The following is a 6,684-nucleotide window of genomic DNA, read 5'->3' on the forward strand; positions in this document are numbered from 1 at the left end:
TCCCTGTCCTCGACCCCCTCTCCCCCGACCCCGCCTGACTCCGCTCGCCCCGCAGAGCCACGACGAAGCAGGGCCACACGCTGTGCCTCAGCCCTTCGTTGCCGTGGGTGAAGCTGCTCGTCGCCAGATTCCTCAGCAGGTACCTAACGCGGGCCCCCCCAGCTTCCAGAGCCGTGGCGGCCGGGGCCGCAGCGCTGAGCGCCCGCTCTCTGCTTGCAGTGCTGCCCAGCGGAGCTGAGCGTGGCGGGATGCGGCTGGCACTTGTGGAGCACCCTAACGGAGCGTCTTCGTTCCCGGGGGTCTGAGTGCGCGGATTTGACTGCTGCAACAGGGAAGCACTGCCTGCAGTTTGGACGTTGAAAAGCACCGCCCTCAAGTTTTGTCCTCTTCTGCCTTGAAAACTTGCTTTCGGGGTGTAGTTCAGGAGAAGACTCACAGAGATTATCCTGAATTCTTTCAGTGGAAAAGCTTTGCCTGGACTCCAGCATCGGCAAGCCACTGGTGGGGCTCCTCAGGCACGTTATGTTATTTTGCATAGCATAATGTCATAACTTATATGAAGTCATGTATGTAGCAGCCACTGCACTGCACTGATGAATGTTTTATTATAGTCCAGAATCCCTTTTGGAACTGTATGTATGCAGTTCCTCCGTTCTTCATATTTCTGTCCAGCAGAAAACTTGACAGGAGGAATCCAATCACTTCTAAACAGCGGTCATTAACTGTCATCAAGGTGGAACAGCCTTTGTGATTTCTATACGTCCGCTAATGGCAGTCTTTCCAAATGTCAGAGAACATGTCCTGTAGTTATTTATGCGCACTTACTGTATAGAAACATCAGCAGCACACAACAGAACAAGTGTAAAAAGTGCCTGTAAATTAAATGGAAAACTATTTTCTATATGCTAATTGCTATGTATGTTTCCTAATTAAAATTTTTTCCTTTGTTAACTCTATTTTTTTGCTTCTTGAAAATAAACATCAAGTATGCCCAGTGTCTGTTTTATGTGTTAACGTAAATGAGAAACATCAAATCTCATTGGTAAATGGCTTCGATAAGTCACGTCCATCGATATCTTTCAGTGCTCCAAAATTACAGTCCTCATCATTCCTTTACTTTAATGGCAGCCCTAGACTGGAGCATGAGGACTGAGCCTCTTTCCCTTGGTCCCATTTGCAGGGAAACACGTGGCATGGGCTTTCACAGCTCAGGCAGCACAATTTATTGCTGATAAACGGTTGCAAAGGAAGAACGCTATTCTCACTTAGTTTTTAAGTGCATCCTATGTGTACCCCTATGGTTTACATTTGCACAGAGCCTAGGACTCCTGTCCCTGTTTGGTATGCACGTGCACTGTCTTCTTCACATGTCAGTGAAAGAAAGGTTGTATCAGAAAGCTGGCAGGCACCAGAGGAGAGAAGTGAATAGGTTTGCTCATTGGGGGAGTAGAAAGGAGCCATGCTGTCAACTGCTCCCTCCTTGCCTGCTGGACATCTTCTGCCTTCTGGGTTGCTGCCAGGTGGCCGGAGGAGACTGTGAAGGACTAATGAAGCACAGCACAAGCAGCAACTGTAATTCTCAACTCTCCTTGAGAATGGCAGCAGAATTTCTGCACTTCTGTTCTTCTCTGAGTATCTTTAGTTCCATCCCCTCAGTGCTAATACATTTCAATTGGTCCTGGTTAGCTGAATGTCTTTTTTTTTTTTTTGTCTTTTTCTCACTGCATTTGCTACAGGTCTGTAGCTGCCAGGAGCAGTGGGAGAATCTTCAGTCTTTGCAGCTAGTTTGCTCCAAAAATATGATTGCTTTATTTGGATGACCTGGTAGTAGAGTGTTACTGAAATCCAGTTCTGCATCTGTCTGGCAGCATCCAGCCCAGTTTCCTTAGTAAATAAACTCAATTGTGATGAAACTGCCTTGACTGTTCTCTGCTCCCCTGGAGACTTTTGAGTGTTGGCTACTTCCACAGTATTTTTCAGATGTTTTCTGAAAGTTTACGGGTAGCAGTAGACATTCTCATCAGAACCTAAGTAAACTAAGCTTTCATGACATAGTAGAAAACCTTTGGCAGGGGAAAGAGAAGTTACGAAGACCTTAATTGGATGAACTTTCAGGATTGCTTCTGTGCATAATTAGACATCAGAAAATCCAATCCCAAAACTCAAATCCACTAAAAACCAGACATCATCACTCCTGCTGTTTGTTTGCACAAGGCACCTTAATTAACCATTGCAATAATCCTCAATCATTGAGAGGAGGGTCAGGGCTCTTGTCAAAGAGAGATTAGTGCTATGGAGCCTTCGTTCAATATCCTAAAAAAAATCTCTATTTTCTGTGCAAAGCAGAAGGATGAGCTGTGCAAATTGCATATTTTCATGTTATAACATGTCTTTTTATTCTCTTTGTGTCAACAAATAGAGGTATTGACATACTGACCTCATCAGATAAATTCTTTTCTAGCTACTCCTTCTCCTTGAGCTTTCCTGATTCATATTCCCTTCCTTGTCCCTGCTTATGGGAGGCACAAGGAGAACATAGCTATGGCTTCTCACCACGCAAACTGGCAATGGACCAGCCAGTGTCTCTTCTCTCTCACCAATAACTAATGACCAAGTATGACACCTGGTTGTCTCAATTAGAAAAGGCAAGGGAACCTCCCTGTAGGTGGAAAAAAACCTGGTCAGGAGGTTGGGCTGATCCCACTGGCAAAATGCAGCTAGTTGCCCCGAGTGATGTAGGCATAACCGTTCATGCCCTCAAGTCTGATATTAAACTATGCTCTCAAATAAAAAAATTATGAAGAAAATATCTGAAAGTGGATGGATTCCACATTCATAATTTCAGCTGCATCCTAATCATAGCCTTCACTGAAGATTATCTTATTGGTTCCCATACAAAGGACTAGTTGCATGATATTCTGAATCCTGAGGCAAAAGACACAAGGTGTTGTTGTTTCGCACAGAGATAAAGAAAATGGTGCTCACCTAACTTTTTGCAACCTTTTTTTCTGAAATTGGTTCCTGATAATATCACTTTGAATGTGGGGTTAGTCTTGCACAACTTAAAGGGCAGTGGCCAAGTGGTACTCCTGACTGTGAGCCTTTTTTTGCATCTTTGTGTAACTCAAGTTTCCTCTCACTCTGTTGGTACAGAAGATTTTTGCACTACGATTTTCCAGAACCCTAGGCTGGGTAATGGTCAGGTCAGCCCTTGAGGAGTTTGGTATGTCAGAGAATTAAGACATTCTAGCCCATCAAAAATGTATTTATGAACGTCAAACAAAATGGTCAATTACATCACAGGAAAATGACTGAGCAAGTAAGCTCCTTCACAAGCAGTGCAGATGGTATCCATTTGTCAAACAAGCCACAGCTGCTGATTGAAGAGTATTTCCTTTTTGGCACTGTGAAGCAATCTAAGAGCTTCTTTCACCCATCTCTGCGCCCCTTTCTGCAATGTTTTCTTCCTCAACACACCTCTGACATGATTTTACGGTTAAAAGCTGCTCAGCATTCAGATTTCCCTTTAAAATCTTAACAGATTATGTGCTGAATTCATTCTGAATCATGCTATAATTCATATCCAGAACAGTCAGTGGTGAATCAATGTATGAGAATGAAATTTTCCTACCTGAGGAATAATAATAGATCTTACTTTAAAAAGCTGCACCAGCACAAGGGAGAAGGTGTGAGGAGCAGCAGAACCCATTGTCTAGTTAAATTTATGAACCCTGAGCAGGTTAAGCTCCACATCCCATCAACATCAGTCCTCTAGATTTTTGACATGACTTTCTATTAGCAAAAAAAAAAATAAAATAAAAAAGGGAATCTTCCCAGTTCACAAGTAGCATAGGTTAACTTGAAGGTAGCTTGTTTTCTTCAAGTCCCTCTCAGTTACTTCTTATGAAATCTACCACTGGAGACAAATAAGACTAGAAAGCAGCTTTTCAGATGTTTGAGAAGGCAAAGGAAAGTATTATTACACACGACCACATTGCTAGAACTGATAGTTCGAGAAAACACAAGAGATTCTCACTGCAAGGGGAGTTTGTCATTCCTAATTTACTATTCGCATATTTAGTACTCCAAACCAAACTAATAATTCACACTGCTCTAAATTGCATGTATCTCAGCCTATTTCTGGACTTAAATTCCTGCTAAGAGATTTGAATGAGACTGAAGTATTTAATGAAATATGACACAAGACATTGACCACAATCTAACAGAGAAATTATTTTCTTCTAAGAGATAGGCCCTTACTGTGTCATTCACAGAGATCTTGTAAGACCTCAGAGACTGCTGCCTTCATTCTCTAAGTTCTTCCTAAATTCTTCAGAAGAAAAGCAAAATGCTGGCCAGCCCTAATTGTTCTAATTCTTGTCTATTTAAAACAGACCTAAAGTCAGTGAAGAGAAGTTGACTTCATCTAAGTTACTGTAAATCTTATCACTGACGTCAGTGCAGTGAGGACGGCACCCAACAAACATGTTTCCACTGAAGTCCAAGAGACCTTTGCCCATAATGCCATCAGGAGGACTGTGCTCAGGTCCAGGCTGCTACAGGGTTGGCACTTTCTAAAGAAGAAAGCTTGTTTGCACAGAACACTGCTGCAAAAAGAAAAACAAACATCTTCTCGAGAACAATGAGAAGATTTCCCCAAATAAACAAGAGTCAGCACACAGTGCCACATTTATAAACATCCACAAGATGGGAAATGTTAGCTTAAATTTTGAGGGCCAAATACCTGAAATATGGGGGAAAAAAATGTAGAAAGCAGTTTATAAAGGCTATATCCCTTACATTTTAAACTAGCCTGAGTCTCTATTACCATTTTGCACCTCGCACAATTAGTATATCAATTCAGTTTCTAATCAGAATACTTTTGTTTTGGAGAGACAGGATTCTTAGCATGAAGATGTCATTCTTTACCTGGGCATCTTGTAAGATAGTTCCACAATAACAGGTAGGGTTGTAGCTGAGGTTTGGTGTTGTGGAACAGGAGCTAGCACCTAGGCTACTGTTTGATAGCTGGTGCTTGAGCCAGAACCTGTCATTCTTACAGAAAGCTCCTGAGCAAGGCAGAAGAATTACAGGCTAGTAGAAGCCAGATACTTGCTCCCTACCATTTGGGAGACCATCTTGATGAGAGGCAGGCACTCTGGAGGGAAATATGAATTCCCCCCACTCCTGAGATCTGTCCCTTCTGCTTAGTTTAGCACTTCCTTAACTTCCTGCAGAGAGGCCAAAGGAAGAAATATTTCAGCATCCCAAGGCATACAGGTCTGACAGATCTAGGGCCATAGAGCATTAGCTGTAACAGCTCATTAGCAGCAATACAGTCCAAATGGTCAGTGGTCAGTGCACGAGGAAATAGTTGACAGATGAACTGTAAACCCCGAGTCATTTATAATGGTCTTTGTTGTCAGCTTCCCTCTTCCTAAGAATATTTAGCAATTAAGGAGAGAGTAGGTTTGCAGGCTTTCAGACACCACAGTAATAAATCAGTCTGCTTTGTCATCTTCCCTTGCCCAAGCTGAAAAGAATGAAATGCCCATTGCCTAACAACGTATTATTTCTTTTGCTGCTTGGATTAAGGAAAAAATGTTATCATAATTATTACACCTTAGAAAAGATTGTGGTGAAAAATTTTCAATCATGTTTCATTGTTCCAAAAAGCACACTAGCAATCCAATAGGTGCCTCCTTGAGCCAGAGAACTGAAATGAGGAAACACACAGTCTCTGAATACTGGGAAGACAGGGTGGGATTGCAGCGACACCACTGAACACAACTTTGCACTCGGAGGTGTTCCCCCAGCAGACTTTAAGCCTTAACATCTTTCTTTTCAGCAAGCTGGACTAGGAATGCTATGCAGCCCTTCAAATAATATCTAGGGTCAGTTGCTTTCCAGTTAACAAAGTCCACAATAAAATTAGTGTGTTTGGCAGAGAAATATGGGTGTTAAGTTTAAATTTGAACATATTCCTAAATGCATACGATTTTGTCTTCATAGCATCTTAAAACTTAAGAACTTACGGAAAATGCTCAAACCACGGTGGCAGAAACAAACCCATTCCTGTAGGAGTTCCCACCTCTGGCTCTCTGCCACTAGAGTGCGCCAGGCTGTTCAGTTAGAACAAAATATTAAAGCAGCAAGTAGCAGATTCAGCAGAAACTGAAGCAACATGTTCTCCTTACAACAGTTAGCCTGTGGGATTCTTTGCTACATCTATTCATGGATATTACATTTTACTAAGAGTTCCACTAATGATCAGGCAAATTCATGAGGAAAAGTCTTATGAGACCTATTCAACAGAAAGGTGCTCTCTCTGGATCAAGAAGTTCCTCAGCTTCAAATTCTTGGCATCTGGAAAAATACAGAGGAAGAGTAAAAGCATGAAGTATCTTCGTGTTTCCCTTATTCTTTTCCTAATGACCTTCACTGGTCACTATGAATGTCAAGATGCCGCTCAAGAAGGTGTTGTAACTAGATGGTGATTCAGCTGCTCTTCTCTCCTGAGGCTATGAAATGTAACATTTATAGCATACCGGTTGACTTGCGTGTGAAGAGCTCAAAAAGTCTCCACTGTACACTCAAGGAAATGAGGGAGGCAATAAATTAGAGCAGTTAGTTTCATCAAGTATGCTGAGTCAATCTTATGAGCCTCATACTGCTGATTTCACA

The 6,684-nt window shown here is 42.1% G+C and overlaps 1 long non-coding RNA gene across 1 annotated transcript; it reads left to right on the forward strand.

Moving 5' to 3' along the window:
- LOC125692355 (uncharacterized) lies at positions 1–995 on the forward strand. Its single transcript, XR_007376600.1, has 2 exons — positions 1–139; positions 220–995. It is a non-coding gene; the product is annotated as an uncharacterized LOC125692355 (long non-coding RNA).
- The last annotated feature ends 5,689 nt before the right edge of the window (positions 996–6,684 follow it).

The sequence above is a fragment of the Lagopus muta genome, chromosome 4 (assembly GCF_023343835.1).
Source record: "Lagopus muta isolate bLagMut1 chromosome 4, bLagMut1 primary, whole genome shotgun sequence".
NCBI classification, from domain to species: Eukaryota; Metazoa; Chordata; class Aves; order Galliformes; family Phasianidae; genus Lagopus; species Lagopus muta.